Source organism: Oryctolagus cuniculus, chromosome 14 (assembly GCF_051225735.1).
Source record: "Oryctolagus cuniculus isolate XC-2025 breed Fujian yellow rabbit chromosome 14, ASM5122573v1, whole genome shotgun sequence".
In the NCBI taxonomy this organism is placed as follows: domain Eukaryota; kingdom Metazoa; phylum Chordata; class Mammalia; order Lagomorpha; family Leporidae; genus Oryctolagus; species Oryctolagus cuniculus.
The window spans coordinates 91,049,908-91,077,469 of record NC_142880.1 but is presented as its reverse complement, the minus strand read 5'-3'; the positions used below and the strand labels follow the sequence as shown (position 1 = coordinate 91,077,469).

The 27,562-nt window shown below is 50.0% G+C and overlaps 1 protein-coding gene across 10 annotated transcripts in view; it reads right to left on the bottom strand.

The window, feature by feature from the left end:
* SEMA5A (semaphorin 5A) overlaps window positions 1–27,562 on the bottom strand; it is a 479,052-nt gene that overhangs the window by 358,884 nt on the left and 92,606 nt on the right. For 4 of the 10 annotated variants that reach the window (XM_070056841.2, XM_070056843.2, XM_089313290.1 and 1 more), the window contains exon 2: window positions 16,769–16,921. The exons of 2 other annotated variants lie outside the window; for them this stretch is intronic. The gene's annotated coding sequence lies outside the window, so the exon portion shown is untranslated. The remainder of the gene's footprint in view (window positions 1–16,768; window positions 16,922–27,562) is intronic. 4 more of the 10 variants (XM_070056840.2, XM_070056842.2, XM_089313287.1 and 1 more) reach the window with 1 other exon arrangement.

Here is a 27,562-nt window from a genome sequence, read left to right as displayed (position 1 = left end):
GGGGCACCGGATTCTGTCCCGGTTGCCCCTCTTCCAGGCCAGCTCTCTGCTGTGGCCAGGGAGTGCAGTGGAGGATGGCCCAGGTGCTTGGGCCCTGCACCCCATGGGAGACCAGGAGAAGCACCTGGCTCCTGCCATCGGATCAGCGAGGTGCGCCGGCCGCAGCGCGCCGGCCACGGCGGCCATTGGAGGGTGAACCAACGGCAAAGGAAGACCTTTCTCTCTGTCTCTCTCTCTCACTGTCCACTCTGCCTGTCAAAAAAAAAAAAAAAAAAAACGTATCTACTTGGGAACCAAGAAAGTTAGGAAAATCATTAAAACGCATGCCTTACCTTGCCCAGTGGCTCCCCACACCCCAAGAAAAAAACCATGTAAGCCTCAACTGCTGACTGAGAGAAGAACACACATAAATACTGCAGAGAATCCACATCAAATTCTTCATCGTAAGAGTCTGACCTCGTTCCTTGTCGTCAGAATGTCAACTATGTTTCAAGTGTGGAAAATATTGCCCTAAGATGTTGAAAGAAATCTTTTTGGGACTTTTTGTCACATATAAACATGGCTTCTCTTTCTTAAAGATTATTATTCCTAATTTGAGAGTCCGAGAGACAGAGCCAGTGCCCATCAGCCACTTCACTTCCCAAAGGCTGTGGCCAGGGCCGGAGCCAGCCGCTGGGAACACAATCCTAGTCTCCCACGTGGGTGGCAGAGACACAGTTATGTAAGCCATCTCCACTGCCTCCCAGGAGCTGGAGCCATGAATTAAACCAAAGTACTCCAAAAACTGACCCCTGTCAGTTTTAAAACTAGGCTACACGTCCACTCTTAAGATCACTTCAGAAATATTAAAGTATCACCACAGCAAATAAAATATTATGAAGAGGTTTCAACAGAGAGCATCACTCTACTGAAACAGTCCAGCACCGTGATTCTGTCTGCGCCCTGTCCTCTGTGGTCTCCCCAGAGTGAGCACCGTGATTCTGTCTGTGCACCTGTCCTTCATGGTCTCCCCAGAGTGAGCACCGTGATTCTGTCTGCGCCCCTGTCCTCTGTGGTCTCCCAGAGTGAGCACCGTGATTCTGTCTGCGCCCTGTCCTCTGTGGTCTCCCAGAGTGAGCACCGTGATTCTGCACCCCTGTCCTCTGTGGTCTCCCCAGAGTGAGCACCGTGATCTGAGCACCTGTCCTCTGTGGTCTCCCAGAGTGAGCACCGTGATTCTGTCTGCACACCTGTCCTCTGTGGTCTCCCAGAGCGAGCACCAGTGATTCTGTCTGCGCCCCTGTCCTCTGTGGTCTCCCCAGAGTGAGCACCGTGATTCTGCACCCCTGTCCTCTGTGGTCTCCCAGAGTGAGCACCGTGATTCTGTCTGCGCCCCTGTCCTCTGTGGTCTCCCAGAGTGAGCACCGTGATTCTGTCTGCACACCTGTCCTCTGTGGTCTCCCAGAGTGAGCACCAGTGATTCTGTCTGTGCACCTGTCCTCTGTGGTCTCCCCAGAGCAAGCACTGTGATTCTGTCTGCGCCCCTGTCCTCTGTGGTCTCCCAGAGTGAGCACCGTGATTCTGTCTGCGCCCCTGTCCTCTGTGGTCTCCCAGAGTGAGCACCATGATTCTGTCTGTGCACCTGTCCTCTGTGGTCTCCCACAGTAAGCACCAGTGATTCTGTCTGCACCTGTCCTCTGTGGTCTCCCAGAGCGAGCACCAGTGATTCTGTCTGCACACCTGTCCTCTGTGGTCTCCCAGAGTGAGCACCAGTGATTCTGTCTGTGCACCTGTCCTCTGTGGTCTCCCAGAGTGAGCACCAGTGATTCTGTCTGTGCACCTGTCCTCTGTGGTCTCCCCAGAGCGAGCACCGTGATTCTGTCTGCGCCCCTGTCCTCTGTGGTCTCCCAGAGTGAGCACCATGATTCTGCACCCCTGTCCTCTGTGGTCTCCCAGAGTGAGCACCGTGATTCTGTCTGTGCACCTGTCCTCTGTGGTCTCCCCAGAGCGAGCACCAGTGATTCTGTCTGCGCCCCTGTCCTCTGTGGTCTCCCAGAGTGAGCACCGTGATTCTGTCTGCACACCTGTCCTCTGTGGTCTCCCAGAGTGAGCACCAGTGATTCTGTCTGTGCACCTGTCCTCTGTGGTCTCCCCAGAGTGAGCACCGTGATTCTGTCTGCGCCCCTGTCCTCTGTGGTCTCCCAGAGTGAGCACCGTGATTCTGTCTGCACACCTGTCCTCTGTGGTCTCCCAGAGTGAGCACCATGATTCTGTCTGTGCACCTGTCCTCTGTGGTCTCCCAGAGCGAGCACCAGTGATTCTGTCTGTGTACCTGTCCTCTGTGGTCTCCCAGAGTGAGCACCATGATTCTGTCTGTGCCCCTGTCCTCTGTGGTCTCCCAGAGTGAGCACCGTGATTCTGTCTGCACACCTGTCCTCTGTGGTCTCCCAGAGTGAGCACCAGTGATTCTGTCTGTGCACCTGTCCTCTGTGGTCTCCCCAGAGCGAGCACCGTGATTCTGTCTGCGCCCCTGTCCTCTGTGGTCTCCCAGAGTGAGCACCATGATTCTGCACCCCTGTCCTCTGTGGTCTCCCAGAGTGAGCACCGTGATTCTGTCTGTGCACCTGTCCTCTGTGGTCTCCCACAGTGAGCACCAGTGATTCTGTCTGTGCACCTGTCCTCTGTGGTCTCCCCAGAGCGAGCACCAGTGATTCTGTCTGCGCCCCTGTCCTCTGTGGTCTCCCAGAGCGAGCACCGTGATTCTGTCTGCACACCTGTCCTCTGTGGTCTCCCAGAGTGAGCACCAGTGATTCTGTCTGCGCCCCTGTCCTCTGTGGTCTCCCAGAGTGAGCACCGTGATTCTGTCTGCACACCTGTCCTCTGTGGTCTCCCAGAGTGAGCACCAGTGATTCTGTCTGTGCACCTGTCCTCTGTGGTCTCCCCAGAGTGAGCACCGTGATTCTGTCTGCGCCCCTGTCCTCTGTGGTCTCCCAGAGTGAGCACCGTGATTCTGTCTGCACACCTGTCCTCTGTGGTCTCCCAGAGTGAGCACCATGATTCTGTCTGTGCACCTGTCCTCTGTGGTCTCCCACAGTAAGCACCAGTGATTCTGTCTGCACCTGTCCTCTGTGGTCTCCCAGAGCGAGCACCAGTGATTCTGTCTGTGTACCTGTCCTCTGTGGTCTCCCCAGAGTGAGCACCGTGATTGAACACCTCGTCCTCTATGGTCTCCCCAGAGTGAGGGGCCTGACTTACATACAAGCATTCACAAAATGTCAATGACTCCCAAACACTTAGAAGCTCTACTCACTCCCCAATAGTCCAGGCTCACATATATCACTTCCTACTCTCTGCTTAGCTAAGAAATGGAAGCTTTCAACTCAAATCAAAATCAAGACTACATCCAGATCCTGTTATCTCCCAAACCTCAACACCTCAGGGCTTCTCTGTCTCAGAAGGCTGGGTGCCATCCTCCATTCCCTTATGATAGCCGCACACAGGCTCTACCTATCAAAGGTTACATCCACCCCTCTCGTCCATCTCCACCCACACCACACGAGGTCATGCCACCATCTTGCCTTACCCAGTCGCCTGTGACAACCTTCTAGCTGAGCTTTCTGCTTCTTCCTGGCTTCCCCACAATCCATTCTCCCAACAGTGACCACGAGGACATAAATGATGATACAGAAACGCTAATAAATCCTCTCCCATTACTGCCTGAACAAAAGCCTCGCTTTCCCATAATAAACACTGAAGTTCCAAGTCCCAGCCTACGAGCCGTCCTGTGGTCCCGATTCACACCACTGTCACATGGTTCACCACACTGAAGCCACTCCAATGCTGCCTTCTATTCACTTTTTTTCATTTAATCCTATCTGATTTTAATTTTGTGCAGCACTTAGAATGGCATGGCATCTTTCTTACTTACTGTGAACATAAATAATGATTATCTTAACCACCAAAAATGTATGCGCAGGCTGGAGGTGTGGCACAGCCAGTTGGGCTGCTGTGGACAATCCTGGTGCCCCATGTTAGAGCTGCTGGCTCAGGTTCTTGCTACTCTGCTTCCATTCCAGCTTCCTGCTAGTGCGCCTGGGAAGGCAGTGAAGACGGCCCAAATACTGAGGCCCCTGCCATAGATGTGGGAGACCCAGATGAGTTCTCGGCTCCTGGATTCAGCCTGGCTCAGAGCTGGCTGCTGTGGCCATTTGGAGAGTAAAATAGCAGACGGAAGATCTCTTTTCTCTCTGCTTCTCTGAGTGTGTGTGAGTGTGAGTGTGTGTGTGTGTGTGTTATCTCCTTCTGTCAGTCTGTCTTTAAAGTAAATAAATAAATCTTTAAGAAGCATGTATGGCCCAATACCAGTACAATCCCAATGCCTCACACAGGGTCTCTCATTCTGCAGGTGCCCAAAAGTGTCTGTCTGGGAAGGAGAGGAAATCCAGGTTACTTCTCACTGTCACTCTGCCTGCAATTTTCAAGAGAATTGGTTAGTGGGTTCCACCAAGAAAGAAGCCCGATTTCCAACCACACAGTCATCGGGATGCCCGGAGGTCCTGGGTGATCCCCACGTACAGGACGCAGTGCTGCAGAGGCATCAGTGTTGACACAGATGTTCATCCACGGGGAACTCTCGGCTGAGATCAACCACAAGCATGTGTTTTCTGCAAGAAAATCCCACAGTGAGGGCGGGTGCCAACCCTCCAAATATGTGCTAGCTCAGTAAAATAAAACCAGAACACTATCTGTAGAAACCTACAGCTACTGAACGTGGCCATAACATCTAAAATAGGTGGGTTAATTAGTCCGCAATCCATTTATGTAATATCTGGCCCTAGGGGCTCCCTTAGGGAATTGTGGAAAGTAAAGGGGGTGAAACAAACATTGGATTAAGACATTGTAGCACCTCATTCACTGGGCTTGGTCAGCCAGGTGACCCTGGAGAGACCTTCATGAGTTTCTTAACCTCTCTGTATGTAGTTCACTCATCTGTAAACTAGTCATGATGAGAGCCTTCCTCGTATGATGGTAAAGAAGACAACACGATATAAGGAAAGCCGTTGTCCAGTGCCTGGGATGCAGGGAGCCCAAATAATTTGAGCCATTATTATGGATTATTACTAGGTTATTACCAGAGGTTATAAAATGTTTAGAAATCTGTCTTCTTTAAAATATTTATTTATTCATTTGAAAGGTAAAGCTACAGAGAGAGAAAGAGCAAGACAGAGCGAGAGGTTCTCCATCCACTGGTTCACTCCCCAAAAGGCTGCAATGGCCAGAACTACGCCGATCCAAAGTCAGGAGCCAAGAGTTTCTTCCAGGTCTCCCACATGAGTGCAGGGCCCCAAGCGCTAGCGCCATCTTCCACTGCTTTCCCAGGCACATCAGCAGGGAGCAGGACTAGAAGTGGAGCAGCCAGGACTGGAACTGGCACCGCAAGTGGAGGTTTAACCTACTACACCACATGCCAGGGCCGGAAATCTTCCTTAAGTTGCACTGTCATGGTGACATCACAAGGCTGTTCAATGACTTCAGCGATGAATTCATCTAAGTCCTCCTTCAAAGGCAAACACGATGCAAGTGGACCTGACCCAAGGGCAACTATATGAAGCTTGTACACTTAAGTAACTGCATAGCCTCAAAGAAAGAAGCTACTTGAAATCAGTAGTCTTCGCAAATCACGCCCATCGGGTTAGAACTATTACTTTTAGGTATACTCGACCATTTAGAACTTGCTCAAGAAAACAATTACGTGAAAATGCTCTGCCGCGGAGCTCGCATCAGTGGGTTGAGCCACCACCTGGCATGCGGGCATCCCATGTGAGCACTGGTTCAAGTCCCAGCTGTTCTACCTGTGATCCAGCTTCCTGTTCATGCACCTGCTAATGTAGCAAAAGATGCCCCAAGTCCACGGGCCCCTACCACCCATGGGAGACCTGGATGAAGCTCCAGGCTCCTTGCTTCAGCCTGGCGCAGCCCTGGCAGTTGCAGCCATTTGAGGAGTGAACCAGCGAATCGAAGATCTCTCACTCTCTTTCTTCTTCTCTCTGGAACTCCACCTTTCTAGTAAAGAAATGAATCTTTTAAAAAAGTGAAAGCCAAAACAAATATGAGACACTGACATTATAATCAAAGAACTGAGACAGTGATAATTCACTTTCCTATTGTTGCTGCTTTTACCATGCTCCAAAAGAAACTTCCAAGCCCTTTCTGTAGACATTTTTATACCTGGATTATATTATCATATTAAAGCAATATAACAGCATATGAAACAGAAGGTTATGAAAAGATTTGTAATCAACTCTTAGAAAATATGGCAACAGAATGATAAAGTTACAAAACAACTATGTATCAAACTGAGTAAGAGGAAGAGAACTCCAGAACAATATAGAAAAGAGATGATTCCAGGATTCCTAAAGGCATGCGTGGTTCTGTGGTGGTATTTCAGTGTGGGCACTAAGAAAGGAGCCGTGTTGCCTTTCACCTGCTTCACTCATGCTGCTCCTTGTCGTCTGGCACCTGCTGTATACCTGCTATATACCTGCTGTAACCTGCTATACACCTGCTGTATACCTGCTGTACACCTGCTGTATACCTGCTGTATACCTGCTGTACACCTGCTATACACCTGCTATACACTTGCTGTACACCTGCTATACACCTGCTGTATACCTGCTATACACCTGCTATACACTTGCTGTATACCTGCTATACACCTGCTGTATACCTGCTGTATACCTGCTATACACCTGCTGTATACCTGCTATACACCTGCTGTACACCTGCTATATACCTGCTATACACCTGCTATACACTTGCTGTATACCTGCTATACACCTGCTGTATACCTGCTGTATACCTGCTATACACCTGCTGTATACCTGCTATACACCTGCTGTACACCTGCTATATACCTGCTATACACCTGCCATACACCTGCTGTATACCTGCTGTATACCTGCTAGACACCTGCTAGACACCTGCTGTATACCTGCAATACAACTGCTGTACACCTGCTATACACCTGCTGTATACCTGCTATACACTTGCTGTACACCTGCTGTATACCTGCTGTATACCTGCTGTATACCTGCTATACACCTGCCATACACCTGCTGTATACCTGCTGTACACCTGCTATACACCTGCTATACACTTGCTGTACACCTGCTATACACCTGCTGTATACCTGCTATACACCTGCTATACACTTGCTGTATACCTGCTATACACCTGCTGTATACCTGCTGTATACCTGCTATACACCTGCTGTATACCTGCTATACACCTGCTGTACACCTGCTATATACCTGCTATACACCTGCCATACACCTGCTGTATACCTGCTGTATACCTGCTATACACCTGCTAGACACCTGCTGTATACCTGCAATACAACTGCTGTACACCTGCTATACACCTGCTGTATACCTGCTATACACTTGCTGTACACCTGCTGTATACCTGCTGTATACCTGCTGTATACCTGCTATACACCTGCCATACACCTGCTGTATACCTGCTGTACACCTGCTATACACCTGCTATACACTTGCTGTACACCTGCTATACACCTGCTGTATACCTGCTATACAACTGCTGTACACCTGCTATACACTTGCTGTACACCTGCTATACACCTGCTATACACTTCACCTGCTATACACTTGCTGTACATCTGCTATACACCTGCTATACACTTCACCTGCTATACACTTGCTGTACACCTGCTGTATACCTGCTATACAACTGCTGTACACCTGCTATACAACTGCTGTACACCTGCTATACACCTGCTGTATACCTGCTGTACACCAAGCCAGTGAATGCATCACCTCTGCTGCTCAGTCATGGGAACAACCAGCAGCATGGCACAATCACACGTGCCAGGAGGGCTGACATAGCAGGGCAGTTACTGTACCTACAGCAGGTGTGCATGGAGCACAAAGCTAGTGAAAGGCACTGATGGACTGATTTTGGGTGAAAGGCGGCCATGCAAAGAGCAAGGAGTCAGGCATCACTCACTCAATTCGCCAACTCTTTAAAAGGTGCTACATAGCTGTGTTTTCTGCTATTAGGCAGAACTGCCTGTAGCCAACCCATCAATTTAGCAGAAATTCACAATTAAGCTAATTATATTGATGTGAGCACACTGTTTCAGACATTGATTTCACTGACTGCACCCCTCCCCTAATGCGCATCATGCATCCCAATGAGTGCTGTATCTAGCTCTCCCTCAGTCTCTGCGTCTACAGTATCTACTTCTAGATCTCCAGGATAAATATCTGCCTATGCTTACCCAGGTTTCTATTCCCTATATAAACTCTATATCTATAGTTAATTATCTATATTCAAGTCTATCTTCAAAATGTTTGTGTATAAGTGGACTTAAAAGACAACTTTATTTTGATGCAAAAAAAAAAAACTGAAATCCATGCATAAAAAAGGCTTTTGGAAATTTTACGAAAAACATGAATTAGGAAAACATGCATAGATTTCAAGATTTCTACCAAAAAAAAAAAAACTTACCTTTTAATTCTATTCCACTGATTTTTCTGAAGTATCCTGTGTGTGTGTGTTTTCAATTCTATCTATCTGTGTGAATGAGTGGTAGGGATGGGTAGGTACGTAAGTAAACAGGCAGACAGACAGACACGCTCTGTAGATATCCTATCTATTCAACTGGCCCAGAAATTTCTCACAGCATAGCAGGTAGCAAGTACTCTTAGGCACCGACACTGTTCTCTGAACATGGGGAGCCAGAGAACTAGGTTACAGCAAATAGAACTTGAGAATTCTGTGCTTGGCTCGCTCCTTGACCTGACAGCCATGCCACGCTGTGCTGTGTTTATGTTGAGCAATACGTACTCCTGCAGATGAAACTGATAGAATGTCCCTGTGACACTGAGAGTAGCCCAAATGCTCAGCTGAGGAAATGTTCAATGCCAGAAGGAACTGAGATCTGATCCTACAGCGCAGGAGAGGAGCGGCCTAGGCTTTGGCCTATGTGCTACCTGAACATCTCATTTTCCATTCTCTTCGCAACTCATAGACAACCATTAGCAAGAAAACAGACTTCGGAAGGATCGCACATCTTGCCTTTCTTTGGTAAACTATGAATGTTGTCCCTTGTGCTGGAAGATAGTGAAGACCAATTGGGAAGGCATTAAACCAAACGACCCCAGATGGACAGTATGGGAATTGTCTGTAATGGCCACAGCAAACCTAATTATTTAATGATTGTAATCTCATGTAATAAGCAACTGAAATCAAATGGAGCACAATCAGAAGGCAATAGGAGCACATTTGATCACACACTTAAGGACCATTAGAAAGTCATATGTTACAACAATTTCCATTTGAACGACTTCATTAAGTAAGACGTATGCTTTTGGCTGTGAGGTGCCCGAGAGTTAAGTCGGAGATGAGGACAAACGCAGTAAGCAAGCAGGGGACTCACAGCTTGTGAAGAAGGACTGGGACTACACATCAGCTCTCTCAATGAGCCCAACAGCAAACCCCCGTTGTGCAGATTTGCAATGAGCGAGCACACAGAGCCGCTCATTCATCTGGTCGTGGAGAGGGAAGGTGGAGGTCCATTAAGGAGGAGACCAAGGAGCTAAGATTGGGAAACAAGCGACTATCCGCCTGCTGGACAATACGTGAGAAATGATACCCACGTGCCAGACGACAGCTGCCAGCAGAGAGGCAGAATCCCATCGCTCCTCTCACAGACAAGGTCAGAGGCTACGAGCTCTGTGTCCAAATTACAACTGGGGTTTTCTTCACCCAGTCTGGAAAAGCAAAGTGATCCATTTCCACACACATCATCTGTTCAATAAATCCACTGATCAACAACCAAACCATTCATTCTGCTAATAATAATAGACTAATAGTCTACTATGTCTAATGTTCTTTTCTATGCCTAGGGTTGGAGCGGTGACTGAACAAAATACGCAACAGTTGCTTTAGGGCCGGCATGGTGGCACAGTGGGTTAAGCCTCCACCTGCAGCACCAGCATCCTGTATGGGCACAGGTTGGGCCCCAGCTGCTCTATGCCCAATCCAGCTCCCTGCTGATGCACGTGGGAAAGCAGCAGACGACGGTTCAAGTGCTTGGGACCCTGCACCCACATGAGAGACCCAGAAGAAGCTTCTGGCTCCTGGCTTTGGCCTAGTCTAGCCCCAGCCATTGCAGTCATTTGGGTAGTGAACCACAGATAGCAGATCTCTCTGTCTCTCGCTGTCGCTCCCCGTCTTCGTGGAGGAACGACACAGGACCCTGCGCTGTTCTTTCGTCTGCTCGGCCCTCCCCGGGTTTGCTGCTGGTTCTTCCCGGGTTGGCTACTATCCCTTCCACCTCCGTGGAAGGGCAGTTCCCCCTGGCCACATTCCCCACTTCCGCAGGGGAGCGGCACACCGCCGGCCGGTTCTCTCGGGGTCTGCACAGGTGTTCCTTCAGATAGATGTTCCCCATAGATGTTCCTGGTGCATGCCGTCTCTCTCCTCCTTTATAGTCCTCCTCCGCCAATCCCAACTCGGCTGCCCACACGCCGAGTACGCTGCTCTCCAATCAGGAGCAAGTCCTACAGTTTATTGGTTGAACTGGAGGCAGCTGTGTAAAAGCTGTTTTCTTCTCTCCCAGCGCCATATTGTGGGAGAGCAGATGCATAGAATAAGTCTTAATTCCAGTAACTCAGTCTAGTCCGGATTGCTCCCCACACTCGCTCTCTCTCCAACTCTATTGTTCAAATAAATAAAATACACCTTTGAAAATAAAAAAAAAAAAATTGCCTCAGTTACTTTGTAATATCAATAAAAAGCTAAGCACCAAAGGAGTGAACAAACACCACCCAGCCTGGCTAAACTTGGGTCGTGGACCTCAGCCCCAATGAACCAGAGTGACCACCAGGCAGGACGCTGCGACTGGCCAGTCTGGGCAGGTGCTTTGCCTTCAAACCACCACTGGAGCTAGAAGTGCTGTGTGCAGGGCAAAAAGGAGGCGCCGTTCCCGAAGTCCGTGGTTGCTGAGCTGTGAGCAGAGCAGATACCCCAACCGAACTGCACTAAAAATAAATCTGAACTCTGGTGAACGGCCAGGGCCACCCGCCTAAGTCCTCAGGCCTGGAAACCCAGGGCCCGTCACTATTCTTAGACACAGCTGTAGAAAATACAGTGGAATTCACTTCCCAGCATCTCCCGACCATCTTTCCAACCGTTGCTTTTCCTTCTTTGGCTGAGCCAATCCTGGTTATTGCTCAGCTTCAAGCAAAAAGCCAAGGAAGCAGAATGCCCCAACCCCGCGGAGGCCTGGGAGTCACCAGCACGCCACATGAAAAGCCACCGTCGCTGAGTGTGCACTGACCAGGCTGCCTGGGGTCTCTCACACGCCCTGACCAGGGCTCTAACACACGGACACACCGAGTCCCATGAAATCCAAAGAGCCAAACACAGGGTCATTTTTATGCCCTAAGCAAAGTCCTGCCAGAAAGCATCTCACCCACGGTTTAGCCCAGGGACCGTCTCTTTACACCCATGTCAATCATCCAATCCAAGCAACTAGCCCCACACGCATCTGGCCCTCTAACGGGAATCTGAGAATAAACAGGACACAGACACAAGCCCCCGCCTGACCCAACCATGAAGCCAAACAAAGAAAATGGACGTGAACTTCACCACACAGTGGTGACTCGCAAGTATTTATAACCGTCATAAAGCTGGCGACCTTCAAGTCGCTGGTGTATCTGGCAGGCCCTCGCCCAAACAAAAGAGGAAAAGGGCCAGGATCCCACATGGAAAGAACCCAGGGAGAGGCAAGGTCTCCCCAGTCCCACAGCGTGAATTCCAGTGCATTCTCACGTGGACAAAGGGAGCAGACAATTCTCTCCCATCAGTGAACTGTGGTGCTGCAAGGTAGAACCAGTGCGTGTGACAACACCATTCAGGTCTGCACAGCCCTGCTGGGTCTCTCAGGGATGTCCTGTTACGCTGACTAGACAACAGGGCAGGGACCCCGAGCAGCAGTACCCACAGCTTTGGGACCTCGAACATCATGAAGAATGACAGATTAAGTCTTTATCACAACATGCGACCCCTCGGCACGCACAAGCCGCAGATGCGCCTTGTAGTAACAGCAGATGCAAAACCTGCAGTGAGCCCTGAGCGGGAGAGGGCCATGCAGAGACACTGCCAGCAATGCAGGAGGCAAGTCCTGTCGTCACATCTCGCTGTCCCCAGACACTCAGTCTGCCTTGAGCACCTAGTCCCCTGCGTCACTACTCCCAGAACACCCCCCTCTCACTTTCCTTGTTTTATGCTCCTGAAATCCAAACACCCAAGAAAAGTAAGGGGTGAAGGCCGAGTGGTGTTTCTCTCTGTCCACAGCCAGGCTAAAGCATAGCTCAGAAAGCACCAGGTTCACTGGGAGTTTACAAACATAGGAAGCCATACCACAAGCACATCCTAACAAATGAATATGGTAGACACACGCTAACCCCCCAAGTGAGGACATCAGCACCCACACTGTGTGACAGACACGACCAGCCTTCCTCTGCCCCCACTGCCATCTAAAGCAAACACCAGAAGTCAGGTACAAGAATGAGATGAGTGGCCAAGCACTGCTTCAATGACTTCATGACACTCAACACAAAGGTCAAGTTCTATCAATGGACACCTGCTGAAACCCCGCTGTTACACACAAAGGCCAGGGCCCCAACGCAGCTCAGAAGGCAGAAGCCGCCCTTTCCCTTGCCAGGAAGACTGAAAAAAGAAGAAAAGAATTCCAGTTGTTTGGCTGCGAACCATGCAGCTGAGGTCTTCTGGTTGTCTGCACGTCCTCATTAAACTAAAATGTGGGACAGATTTGTGTCGGTGGGGAACAGAGGTAGAGTAACACTACAGGGGGAATTCAGGAAGAAAAATATATTCAAAGAGTTCAAAATTTTTTAAAGATGTTTTTTCTTTGTTTGAAAGGCAGAGTTACAGAGAGAGAAGGGGAGAGGAGAAGGAATCTTCCATCCACTGTTTCATTCTGCAAATGGCTGCGATGGCCAGGGCTGGGCCGGGTCAAAGTCAGGAACCAGGAGCTTCATCTGGGTCTCCCACGTGGGTGCAGGGGCCCAAGGGCTTGAGCCATCCTCTGCTGCTTCCCCAGGTGCATTAGCACATACCTGGATTGGACTCGGTGCAGCCCAGACAGGAACCGGCGCCCACATGGGATGCAGACATAGCAAGCAGTGCTTAACCTACTACGCTGCAACACCCACCCAAAGAGTTCAATATTTTTAATGACAAAAGGAAAGTGTCTATTAAATGTCTAACCATTGACTGAAATGATTATGAGGAAGAAATCTGACATCGCTGAAATAAACTTCTTTGAAAGCACAGAGGCCAGCATTGTGGCATAGCGGGTGAAGCCACTGCCTGTGACACCAGCATCCCATGTGAGCACCAGCTCCTGTCCCAGCTGCTCCACATCTGATCCAGCTCCCTACTTACAGCCTGGGAAAAGCACTGGAAGACGTCCCAAATGGTTGGGCCACTGGCGCCCATGCCGGGCACCTGGGTAAAGCTCCTGTCTCCTGGCTTTGGCCTAGCCCAGCCCTAGCTGTTATGTCCATCTGGGGAGTGACCAGTGGATGGAAGATCTCTCACACTTTCAAAATAAAAAACAAATATGACATTAATGAACAAATGGCAAGAATAATATTTGAAAAAAACCAAGTCTGAAAATCTGAAATAAAAATATTCAGCCTGAAAACCAGCTCATAGTATAAAATATGGACAAATAATTCTCACACTCATCTTTCTGTCGTCCCCTGTTCTCTCCCTCGGTCACTTCCCTTCCTCCTCCCCTACTGAGAGTAAAGGCTAATGACCACTTGGAAAAGAAGTCCATCAAATATCATAATGACAATGAAGCACATAAAAGGGAATGAATGCTATCAAGTTTAACACAATTTAAGGAAGATGCCCAATGACAAGTTTTAGCAAAACACATTTTCTAATGAAGTATAAACATCTACGATCCCTTCACAAAGCCAGCTGGAACTGTTCTTCAAACTCCTGGGTTTTGAAGTAGGAAATCACCTACAGCTCTTCTGATCTAATGAGGTAGCCCTCCCATAAAGGACAGTTTTAGGAAAACAATGGTTACTGAGCAGCACGAATGCTTTACCAGGCTTCTGTTCTTCCCAGGAGACACAACACTGTGACGTACAGCAGGCTACAAAGGAGGCCTGGAACCCAAGCTTGTGAGCTCTGTGCCATCAGCCCTTTCACGCCCTACTCCACCACATCTGTGACTTTTGTAACCTGGAAACACATACACCCAGCAAAAGAGATGCAGGAACTTACATTACGGTGTGTGTACAGGTGCCCTGGGGCTGCCACTGTGGTACAGCAGGTTAAAGCCCTGGCCTGTAGCACCCGCATCCCATGTGGGCATAGGTTCTAGTACCGGCTGCTCCACTTTCAATCCAGCTCCCCACTAATGCATCTGGGAAAGCAGTATAAGATGGCCCAAGTCCATGGGCCCCTGCACCCATGTGGGAGACCTGGAAGAAGCTCCAGGCTCCTGGCTTCGGAACGGCTCAACTCCGGCTGTCATGGTCATCTGGGGAGTGAACCAGCCAGCAGATGGAAGACCTCTCTCTCTGTGTCTCCCTACCCCTCTCTATAACTGTCTCTCAAATAAATAAAATAAATCTTAATTAGAATAACAAAATGAGGTACATTAATAACTTTAATAATGTGATGAAGTATATGTTATCACAAATAAAAACTAATATGCAAAAATTGATGCTAAGCATTGTTTCAGCTCCATAAATTGCTATCAGGACCGTACTACAGAAGACTACAGTCAATGCCAAAGGCACAAGGGATGGATTTTTCCCTTCTTTTCCACATTTTCCATCATCAGCTTTCCCTGTATCAACCCATTTAATCATTCATATTTAAATTTCAAAACATTATTTGAAAACAGTACTCCTGAAATTTTTAAGCAATGACTAGAAATCTGTTAAGATGCAAACACCATCAACCCCAGAGGTGACGTCCACTGAAAGGCTGCTGTGTGTGAATGTATATGCCGGCAGGCTTTGCCGTCCGCAGGAGGCGCGTGTGCACACGGTATGCGTCTGAGTACTTCCAGAAGAACGAGCTTCTGTGATATGTATTTTTCCACAACTTTCTTTTTTCAATTAGCAAGGTATCCCACATCGTTTTATAATACTTTCCTAATCAAAATTTATTTTTCATATCATTGCTATTAACATGAAAGAACTTTCCAGCTATCCATGGAGTAAGTATGCAGGGACCACAGACTCATTGCGAAAGACAAGTTTCCAAAAGTTTTGCTAAAGCAGACTCAGGACTTACTATAAGCACTTATTTTTTAAGAATGAATGGATGAACAAAATAGGTTAGTTTCCTGAACTCCATCAACAAAAATAAAACACAAAATAATTGGTCCCTTCAAGCTGTTTGCCCCTTTTTCAGAGGCTAGAATAGTAATGATCCAAATACACCATGAGGTGTCAGAGCACTTTTGGTAAGAAAAAAAGCCTAATTTTTTTTTAAAGTGACACACACCCTTGGATGTGTGTGGCAGAAGTAACATCGTGCTATCTTACAATGTTAAATGCATCAATCCTGTTCAAACTTGACTCCTGCACATGTCTGTGCTCATAATAAAAAAAAAAAAAAGATTATTTCATACCAGAACATCTTTGGTCAGCATCATTGTCAGACAGTCCAAGATAATTACAAGCATGCCCCCAACATAAACAAGGAGCCGTACGTACAAGGCTACAGAACCCCAACGTCACACGCAGAAACGATTTGACAAGCCCTACCTGAGCCATCTCACAAGTGACCTGTACGTTCTGGGTTAGCCAAACACAGCCACGGATCACACCTCTCCGGCTGTACAGGGAGCACAGCTCGCGGCTCGATGCTGCTTAGACAAATGCACTCGGGCACACGGACTGTGTCCAGGAATGGAAAAGTCCTCCTGCTCCCCAGGGTTTCTGCAGTTCCAGCAGAGTCTGCTAAAATTCCTCTGTGCTCACCTTCCACATAGCCATGAAAATTCCTACCTGCTGGCCACTGAACGGTCACTCGCTACAGTGAGCTGTGATTTGGATGGGAAGGAGAACTGTGCAAAAAACGAGGTGGCAGCATCTCAGTGACTAATGCCCTGTCCTTCTCCCTCTCTCTGCTTGCTGTTCCTTGTGTCATGGACTCCCCATCTTGTCCCCATCTTGTCCCATCCCCCACCCTTCCAGCTCCACCAACAGACGGGGGAGGGAGAGAAGACCTAGGTGCGAGGTGCTTACATGTGCAGACTGCGCGTCTGAGCCGGCCTTGGGAAGGTGCAATCACCCCTCGGGTGGGCAGGAGCGCACCCCGGCGTGGGACAGTCCCCACTGTGCGCAGAGGCCAGACGCAGAGGCCAGAGCAGGCGGATCCCTGAGGACACACCAGGCGTCCAGGCCTTGTCCAGCAGGAGGGGCATGGCTGGGCCGGGACAGCAAGATGATGGTGCCGCACACCACGAAGGCAATCGGGGCGCAGTACAGAAGGCACCGTCTCAGAGACAGAACGCTCAGCAGGGGGGCAACTGCACTGTCTCCACTGGTTCCTGGCACCCTCAGGCCTTCGGGGCTCCTGAGGGATTTCACAGTGGGGTCTGCCCCAGAGCGATGCACACGGATACTGCTCTCTCTAAAAGCGAGCTCACTCAGCACCGTTCAGAGAGCCAATCCCCATTCAGAGGCGGCCAACATACCTCGACCTAGAAACCATCTGGACGCCTTACTTCCCGAGCAGACGTCGTCCTTACCAAGGAGAGACACGGTGGGGGCCACGCTTCTTCAGTCATGAATCACACGGAGACGCCACGGCCGCATGGGCACGCCAGCCCAACTCGCACACGCCAACGCTTCAAAACAGGACAGACAGAGAGATCCTGTTAACTCATTTTAAAAGGCTCAGTGGTCAATGCTGAACAATTCTAGAAGGTTCTATCCACAGCTTGCCCACGCAGCGCGCGATGCAGAGTGACACAGAACGGCTCGGTCACCCCCACCAATGCAGCTCCTCGCAGGCCCCTGTGGGCCAACAGGTTACCTCCCTCAGAAAACCTGAGAAGTAGAAGTTTGAGTGCTATTAACGTATGAATGATGTGGATAAAATATGATGCAAAGCCTTCATAATTAAGCAGTTTGGAAAAGGCATGCAGATTGGTGTGTGCATTTACACATTACACATTCATTGTTCTTTTAGAATACTCAGTCCCTTAAGCCGCGCATTGCAGAAACAGGAGGTAAAGGCAGGAGGGGAACAAACTATACCCAAATTTTGAGTTTGCACTTTAGTTGCCTATGGATTTCTTTGATGCACAATTATGAAACTTCTATAGGAAACAGAATTGTGAATCATAAAAACAATGAAATTTGCCAAAACCAAACCTGTTCAATTTCCTCATATAATAATAAAAATCCTGAAAACTAAATGCCCCCAAAACACCAGCCTACACAGAGACTCGGATTCCAGAATGTGGAAGGAATGGCTAACTTCCACCCATCACCCATGAAGGAGCAGAGCCACTGTCAAAGGCTGATCCCTCCACCTCCAGGCTCATGGGTTTCCTGTTCCCCTCGGAGCCTGTGCTGGGAAGAACACTGAAGCCAGCTCCACCCCTACCAAGCTTCCTAGGGAGCAGCTGGGGGTGGTGAAAGGAAAAGCAAGAGAAGAACTGTCCAGAACATTCTGGCTCTATCTCTAGGTAACGAGTCCCTCATGGTCTACGCCAGCGATGATCGAAAGGCCATCTGCTTACAGAAAATAAACAGCAGCTGGAAATGTATAAAACTTTGTGTCTACTGAAATGCCATTTTAGAAGTCCTAGGTTCAGAGGTCAGAGAGCAACGACAAGGTGGCGCTGCCTGAGGTTCCCCCGCCCCCAGAAACTGTCCTTGCTCAGTTTACGGAAGCCAGGGGGTGACCCAGGCAACACCACTGGAGTGGCCCAGGGACATGCACAGTGCAGCGTGGCCAAGTCCAAGGTCCCAGTGGGATCTTAGAGGGGAGTGACATCATCCTTGGAAAAAGACCAGGTGCAGATGCAAGTCCTTGAGACAGAAAGAGGAGCCAGGGAGCCCCCCCCAGGTCAGCAGCAGGCTCACTCCGGGAGGAATTCCTAAGAGCAGCCAACTTCCTTTTCCCAACACCAGTAATATCTCCACTGGGCGTGGCAACAAAAGATGTCAGTGAGTTAGGATTTCTCTACTAAAGCATGTTTCTATCACGAGCTTCAAGTCCTAAAACCTCTGTACCACAGTGGTTACTAAAATGGCCCTTGTATCTGTTTAGCTCAAAATCAGAATTGAAGTAAGGAAGTTGGACAGCTCCGCAGATTCGTGCCAATTTTGACGAAACCCTAGGTGTCGGAATTAAACTACAAACAAGGCTGATGGGTCCCTGACCGTCCCTAGGGAGGTCACAGTTTTATGCAGGTGGCCCCTTACCTGGACATAGAGCCCTGACTGTAGGATGCGAGACATTTTCTTAAACAGAAGGCCCATAGGAGCACATGGTGAGAATACGCTATCAGGAGAAGATCCACGCTGAAGCCAGGCAGGGGCAGCCCCAGCCTGCACAGTGGCACCGGCCCCACCTTCCCCAGACGTCAAGACGCAGTGCCCACACAGCAACTCCGGCGACGGAGCTCAGGTGACTCGGTCTGGGGCACAGAACCTCTTCAGAACCTCAAGTCTACCAAGCAAGTCAGCCCAGCAGCAGGCTTCAGCAGTTACTCCTATGCCTGAGTTTACATCAACGGGGAAAAACAGACATCAGCAGCAGCCTGGCCTGGACAGTCTGGGGAGCAGCATCAGGACCCGCGATGGCCGAGCTTCAGCCCTCGCCCAGCACAGGCGGCTCCAGAGGACTCGCACAGGTGCCAAGGAGAACAGACGGGGCGCCAACGGCACAGCCTCGATGCAGCAGGACAGGATTGCGAGCCAAGCCAAAGGAAGAGACAGCGGCCCTGCAGGTCTGGAAGCTGCGCTCCTGGGTCCTCTCCCGAGGAAGTCCCAGATAGCTCGTGTAGAAGTCACCAGTTACTGACCTGCCTTCTAGAAAACCCAGAAGAAAGCCCCAAGGCTCACCCCAGCCGAGAAGTCCGGGTGTTTTAAAGCAGACACATCACAGCCCGCCTAGTAAGAAGGGCTTGTGTTTTATCAACATGTAAATTTATTTTTCTAACTTCTTAGAAACTTTTTTTATTTAAGTTATACAAGGGTCATGAATTTCCTACACAGATTTAGGAACACAGCGATACTTCCCACCCTACTTTCTGTCCCACCCAAGCTCCAACCTTTTTTTTTTTTTTTAAAGATTTCTTTTATTTATTTGAAAGAGTTACAGGAAGAGGTAGAGACAGAGATAGAGATCTTTCATCCACTGGTTCACTCCCCAGATGGCCACAACGGCTGGAGCTGCGCTGATCTGAAGCCAGGAGCCAGGAGCTTCTTCCGGATTTCCCACATAGGTACAGGGTTCCAAGTACTTTGACTATCTTTCACTGCTTTTCCAGGCCATAGCAGAGTTGGATTGGAAATGGAGCAGCCAGGTCCCGAACCGGTGCCCATATGAGAAGCGGGCATTGTAGGCTGTGGCTTTACCTGCTATGCTACAGCACTGCCCACCTCCCACTCAAAATGTTTAGAAAGATCTATTTTCAGTTTACTTAATGATCATAAAGTTAACCCTATACTAAGGAAAAGTGTTCAACAAATAGTATGAAGAAAAATACACTGTTCCTCAACAGCAGAGACGAGGGCTGTAAACAGTCACAGATCTCGGAAAGTCCATTTCACTCCAGTACAGTACATTTCAGGTGTTCTATTAGGGACCAGCGAAAACATATGGTATCTGGGTTTTGGGGACTGGCTTATTTTGCCATTTTGTGGCAAAAGACAGGATTTCATTTTTTGACAGCTGAGTAGTATTTCACAGTGTACATACACCATAATTTCTTTATCCAGTCAACAGCTGATGGACATCTGGGTTGATTCCGTATCTTAGCTATAGTGAATCATGTTGCAGTGGACACACGGGTACAGACCACTGTTTCATATGCTGATCCCTTTAGGTCTGGGTAACTTCCCAGGAGAGAGGTGGCTGGATCATACGGTAAATTTCTTGACTTGACTCAATTCTGTTTCAGGACAAACCTATTCTTTTCTTTAGCTTAGCGTCCACCCTGGTACAAACAAGCCCGCAGTCCTCGGTGTCACAATTCCTGAGAAACACCCTGAAGAAGAGCAGCCACCCGGAGCAGCAGGGTGTGAGGGCTCTGCAAACCAACCAGCGCTGGAGTCGAGACTCCCCCAGAGGCCTGACTCGGCGACTCCTAACGTTGTCTCCACAGGGAAATGCGGCAGTAAAATCCTACACATCAATTATGACTAAGTGCCCGTCAGCACCTGGCCTTCTGCTCAAATTCACCCCCCGCCCCCGCCCAGCCACTCAGAATGAGTAGCACTGTTGCAGCACCCAAAGGTCAGCCTGCCCTACAAACACCGGAGAGAAATTACCGCGTGAGGCCTGTCTTAACCGCTCAGCTTGGAAACTGGACAACAGCATAATCATACTGCAAATAAAACAGAGATGGACAAGACCACCAAGTGTCATCAAGTTTGGTGGAGAGATAAAAAGACACCTCACCAGATATAAGCTTAGGAAATCTATAAACCACTGAGCCAGTTTCTCTACTTGCAAGAACTTTCCAGTGGCTGTTGGGGTTCAATGGACACACACCCTGGTACCCGTCTGTCAGTCAGCTAACCGCCATGCACAACCCACGGCCATGCACGGAAGGTGAAGAGGACAACAGCAGAATCAACTCTGCTCTCAGGAGCTCCCACGGACACGGCTATGTTTCTGCTGCCTACTTCAGTAAATACCACGGCACGGGAGGAAAGAAACGGTTTCCACGTAGAACAAGCATCATCTCCCTGAAAGAGGGGGAATCTGATTTTGGCTTTGGGGGATGAGTAGGAGACAGGGAGGATACTAATGAGAAGGTGGAGTAAGTCTGAGTGAGTTACAGAATAAACAAAGGGCAGGAATACCTGGGAGTCGACAGGTGTTACGTGAGGAGCTGCTCTGGCCACAGCCGTGCCAGGTTGGAGCCTCAGAGTCTGGTACTCCCCCAGCCTCCTTGAACGATGGAAATCCCACCTTGCAGGCCACCCGCGACAGGAGCTTGCCGGAATGCAGACTGAACAGGGCCGGGTACAACTGGGCAATTCTACTAGGTGGAAAATCAGGACTACAGATCAGCAGGATCACAGACACAAAGTGGGGTTTGTGCTCACGTCTGCAAGGGAAAGAGTCAGCAGGAGACTGGAAGTAGGTGGGCGGTCAAGGGGTAGAGGGGAGGGAGCAGAGCACCCCCCCGCAGAGGTCCTGCCACATCTGGGGCAGTGGGAAGAAGGTTCAAATGACACACTCGGGCCGCAGGACAGGAGAAGTAGGGGACACATGGACTGCAGGCAATGTCACCATGAGAAAGAGCAGAGACGCCACCCAAAGGGAGACAGGGTCCGTCCCTGGGGGCTCAGGGGAAGGTAGGATGAGAGCCATAGCTGGGACATGGCTACAGCAGCCCTGCAGGGAGAGGAAAGACAAGCCAGGGAGACACAGGCCAGGCCCTCATCAGCTTCTGGAGGTAAGCTCTCAACCCTTGAACGTCCTGCCTGGGGAGTGCCTCTGCTGTCCCAGGGCACAACAGACAGCCTATCTGACAATGCTGTTTGTGGGCGGCGCCTTGGGCCATGCTCTCTCTTCTGATTCTGGAGAGGGCTGGAGACCACAGACAGACACAGGGCCACTGGCCCTGTCTCTGTTCAACTCCAGCTGGCAACCCCAGACACCAAGGTCCGGTGCACTTCCATACTTCCCTATCTGTGAGTTCAACTCCCAAGGTCCAGTGCACCTCCTCACCTCCACATCTGTGTGCTCAAACCCCAAGGTCTGGTGGACCTCCTCACTTCCACGGCTGTGTGTTCAACCCCCAAGGGCAACCCAAGCTCAGGTGACTTCCCTCATCTGTGTTTTCACACATCCCTGTTGGGGGAATTCATCACCGTCCGTGTGACCACATAGAAGAGCACGACGGGAAGACGGTGCCCAGCCTCCCCGTCTCCAGCCCACCACCTATCCCACTGCTGGCTCAAATCCATAGCCTTTGACGGAAGTCAGTCACATCAATAGAAAGAACCACTCTCCTAAGTTCTGTGAGTCCTACTAGAACATCACAAGCCCTGTGCAGAGTCTCGGGCCTCCCTGAACAAGAGAAAAGCAAGAATCGAATTCAAGGATCTCATTACAGCTGTGAAAGGATGGGTGGAACTCCTCGACAAGATAGAAATGAAGGAAGCACACAGAAACTCAGAGCTGAAGCTCCCGTGGTGACCCACAGGTCTCGGAGGACCTGCTCCAGGCTTCACTGCAGAGTCCAGGGCCCCAAGTGCAGGTGGGGCCAAAAAATCAACATTGAAACCCAGGAGCTACAACTGGCACATTGCTTTGGGATTATTCACAAACAAATCACAGCCGACACTCCCATAGATACATTCAGTATCCAAGATAGATTTTTGTTGACTTTTTTAAAAGATTTTATTTATTTGAAAGGCAGAGTAACACAGAGAGAAACAGACAGAAAGAGGAGAAAGATATGGTTCAACCACTGGGTCGCTCTCCAAATGGCCACAGTGTTCAGGGCTGGGCTAGACCACAGGCAGGAGCCGGGAACCCCATTCCGGGTCTCCTTGTGGGCGGCAGGGGCCCACTGCCTTCCCAGGTGCATTAGCAGGGACCTGGATTGGAAGTGCAGCTGCTGGGTCTCGAACAGCACTGGGATACAGGATACCATCGTCAAACAGCAGCTTAACTTTATGCAAATGAAGGCCCCAAAGTCTTAAATACTTTGAATAAGTGGGCTATGCATCACAGCCCACTTTTGAAAAACATCTGTTGTGGGGCGGGTGGTGTGGCATAGCAGGTAAAGCCACCGCCTGCAGTTCCAGCTACTCCACTTCTGATCCAGCTCTCTGCCATGCCTGGGGAAGCAGCAGCAGATGACCCATGTCCTTGGGCCCCTGCATCTGCATGGGAGACTTGGAAGATGCTCCTGGCTCTTGGCTTCAGATTGGCACAGCTCCAGCCATGGCAGCCAACTGGGGAGTGAACCAGCAGATGGAAGACTCCTCTCTCTCCCTCTCCCTCTCTCCCTCTCCCTCTCTCTGTAATTCTGCCTTTCAAATAAACAAATAAATCATAAAAAAAAATCCATTGTACAGAAACATCAGTCTACAAAATCAGGAGGCAAAAAAGGAGGAATGAATGTCGTCAAGTTTAAGACCAAAATATAAGGAGAATCAGAATTTTCCACGCAGGAATGAAAATACAACATGAACACAGAACATTACTGGTGAGAGCCCATCACGCTGTCCACAGGCTTAGCTGGGAAGAGCTCTCTGGAGACTCCAGCACGTGGAGGTAGGGGTATGAAGAAAATCCACTCACTCTTGCTGTCCCCTCCAGCCCCTGTTAGTCCTTGTGCCCAAGCTGACTGTCCAGGCCTCAAGGGGCCACCTCTGGGACATCTGTGCTGGACACTGAGGGTGAGAGCAACACTGCCTCTGGGGACCTGGGGACCAGGGCGTCCCAGTCACTCAGAGGAGAAGGGAAGAACTGGCAGCAGAGAGGAGGATGGACACAACAATGAAGAGAGGAAGCAGCAGAGGGGGAGGGGAGAAGGAAGGAGGGGAGAGGAGGGAGGGAGGGAGGAGAGAGACTGACTGGGAGCAGCGACAGAAATACGCAGACGCTGCAAAGCAGCGGGGCCTTGTCTCAAATATCATAGACTGGATCCTTATAAAACTCACTTTACTTATCAAAATAAGCCTGACTGTATGCAATTCAGGGTTACAACAGGTGCAGGGGAATGCATGTGGATAGTAAAACGCTTACTATAGCAAAGCAAATAAGGCTACTTGGCTGGTGCTGTGGCTCACTTGGCTAATCCTCCGCCTGCGGTGCCGGCACCCCAGGTTCTAGTCCCAGTTGGGGCGCCAGTTCTGTCCCAGTTGCTCCTCATCCAGTCCAGCTCTCTGCTGTGGCCTGGGAGGGCAGTGGAAGATGGCCCAAGTGCTTGGGTCCTGCACCCGCATGGGAGACCAGAAAGAAGCACCTGGCTTTGGATCAGCACAGTACGCTGGCCGTAGTGGCCATTTTGGGGGTGAACCAATGGAAAAGGAAGACCTTTCTCTCTCTCTCTCAACTCTGCCTGTCAAAAATAAAAAAAATAATAATAATAAGCATACCTGACATCTGAGGGAGTCACTTTTTGCTTTTTTTGTGACGAGAGCAGCTATCATCTACTCACTTAAGGAAAATCCCAACTCCCATGCATTTTATTAACAGCTTTCCAGATGCTGCCCCTTAGCTCCGCCTTAGCAAGGTAACAGAGAACTGCAGGCAGGGAGGAAGGCAGGCTCCTGGTCACCTCCACCGCCAGCAGCCCCCACATTCCTAAGCAAATATTCCAGCATTCCAGAAGGCTTTCTGGAAGGGAAAAGCAGAATGCGTGTGCAAGGCGTGAGGTGAAGAAGAAGCTGACTGTAACAGGCAGCAGCCCGTCCCACGCCATTCCAGGAATGCTCTGAGCCGCAACTGCCCAGCCTTCCCTCTCTGGGTTGGACACCGCTGGCGTCAGACGCTGCTCCCTGCAGCAGGTTCCTCTTAACCCCACCCCCCCAAACAAGATTGCTGAGCGCACAGTGCCAAGACAGGCTGGGAAGCAAAGGGAACACCTAGAATTTTTAAAGACAGATCCCTGGATTTGCTGTGTTCTGTCCACTGCGCATCTCTGAGTGATACGAGGTTTACGTGCTGGAAGCGGAGTTGGACAGCTTGCACTGGAACGGGCTCGGGTTTTTCTTTCTCAAAGGCGTGTGTTTGCCTCTGGCCAGCACACACAAGGTCTGCAGAGAGGAGCAGCGTCAGAAAGATGTAGCGTTTCCTCTGGGAACGATATCAGTGCGTACAGCGTGGCTTCCAGAAGCTGGAGAGGCCACACGAAAAGGTGACACACGGAATATATGGGGAGAAGAGACGTTCAAAACAGAGTCTTGAGAAGGCGTAACGACACAATAGCACACACCCACAGCAGCCTACCTGTCCCTCAGTACTGTGTCCTGGTCCCCAGCTCAGGACAGGAGGTAGAGCAAGGTGGCATCGCACCAGCACCCTGCCACAGGTCTCTGCCCTCCGGACGCACCATTTGGAGCCACTTCCCCAAAGCCACAGGTGACCACAATAGTGGACAGCTAATATTTTTCTCGAGAAACAACTCCACACAATAACCAAGAAAAGTTAGTAGGGGCTGGCACCATGGCGCAGTAGATTAATCCTCTGCCTGCAGAGCCAGCATCCCATATGGTCGCAGGTTCTAGTCCTGGCTGCTCCTCTTCCAGTCCAGCTCTCTGCTGTGGCCTGGGAGAGCAGTGGAGGATGGCTCCTTGTGCCCCTGCACCCTCCTGGAAGACCGGGAGGAAGCACCTGGCTTCGGATCAAGCGCAGCTTCAGTTGTTGTGGCCATTTAGGGGGAGTGAACCAACAGACGGAAGACCTTTCTCTCTGTCTCTCCCTCTCATTGTCTGTAACTGTACCTGTCAAATAAATGAAAAGAAAGAAAAGAAAGGAAAAGAAAAGAAAGGAAAGGAAAAGAAAAGAAAAGAAAGGAAAGGAAAGGAAAAGAAAAGAAAGGAAAGGAAAAGAAAAGAAAGGAAAGGAAAAGAAAAGAAAGGAAAGGAAAAGAAAAGAAAGGAAAAGAAGAGAAAAGAAAAGAGGGAGGGAGGGAGGGAGGGAGGGAGGGAGGGAAGTTAGTGAGCTGAGTAGCCCACGTGTCTTTAAAACAGACAAGCAGCTGCTGCTGCTGTGGTACAGGGGGTTAAGTCGCGACCTGCGAGGCCGGTTCAAGTGCCAGCTGCCCCCCTTCCCATCCAGTTCCATCATAATGCGCCTGAGAAAGCAACAGAAGATGGCCTAAGTCCTTGGGTCACTGCCACTCGTGGGAGACCTGGATGGAGTTCCAGGCTCCTGGCTTCATCCTGCCCAGCCCTGGTTATTGAGGTCATTTGGGGAGTGAACCAGTTAATGGAAGATTTCTCTCTCTCAAATAAACAAATAAATCTTTAAAAAAAAAAAAAAAAAAAGCCAAGTAGTGGACGTTGAGGTTTCCCTCCCCCAAATCTCCTGCTGTCTTAGGGCTAAAGCAGGCGCACCCAGGCCAGCCCCAGAGGTGCCCCAGGCCCCATAAGCAGGCGTGCCCCATGTGAGGACACCTGACCTCGTGCCTGGGTCACTTACTGACCTAAGAGCCCCAGAGGGAAACCCCGCATGCCGGGACCAGGGCAGGCCCATCTAAGGTGGCAGCCAGCAAGCAAGTGCGTATGCAGAGATGCACGTCTACCTGGAGCCAGCCCACGCTGACCCAGCTGCAGGCCCTCCCCCGACCTGTAAGAGCACAGTGCCCCAGAGGGCACAGCCGAGAGACGTGGACAACAGAAGGCAGAAGAGGGGGACTGCACGCTTCAAAGTGCCAACAAACCCCACCCCGTGGGAAGAAAACGACCCAGCTGGTTTGATTCATCACGCAGGCTTCTCTGAGCATTTATTTTAAGGTGGTGTTAACTAATGACCCTGGAGCCCCCACACTGTCCCAGTGACTGGGAAGAAGCTGGAGAAAGGTGCCTCCTACTGCACTATTCCCACAGGGGACAAGAAGGAGTGTTCTAAACGAGTTGCCCAAAATTTAGCAACTAACTGCTTGGAAAGAACGGTTTCTAAAACGGGCTCATGAGGTCACCAAGGTCTCCTGCAGCTGCCATGTGCCAAGGTCTCAAGGGCAAGCCTGCCCTCTGTGCCGGCAGTTTGGAAGGGTCTGCCCGGTGGGTAACTGCATGGACAACCGGCTTCTCAGCTTTCGTTCTGACGGCTGCACAGGTCCAGCTTTGTAGCCCAAACTCTCACTGCCCAGGAAAGGAAGGGCACCTGAGCCCCTTTCAACAGTGCAGCCTCTCAATGTCTGTTTATCCAGAATAGTGCATCCGACAAGCCTGGTGCTGAGAGCAGCCATGTGCCCACAGACAGGAGAAATCAAGAGTTAACCCCAAGGGCCTATGCTGTGGCACACCTGGGTATGCCACGATATATGCGATGCCAGCATCCCCTGCCAGAGCACAGGTTCGAGTCCCAGCTGCTCCACTTCCAATCCGGCTCCCTGCTCGTGCACCTGAGAAAGCAGTAGGAGATGGCTCAAGTACTTGGGTCCCTGTCACCTGCATGGGAGACCCACATGGAGTGTCAAGCTCTTGGCTTCAGCCTGGCTCAGCCACGGTCACAGGGGCCAGTTGGGAAGTGAACAGGTTAGAAAATGTCTCTCTCACCCTCAAGATATTATCCTAAGATCAATGTGTAACTCATAAAAAATTATTTAGTGATCACT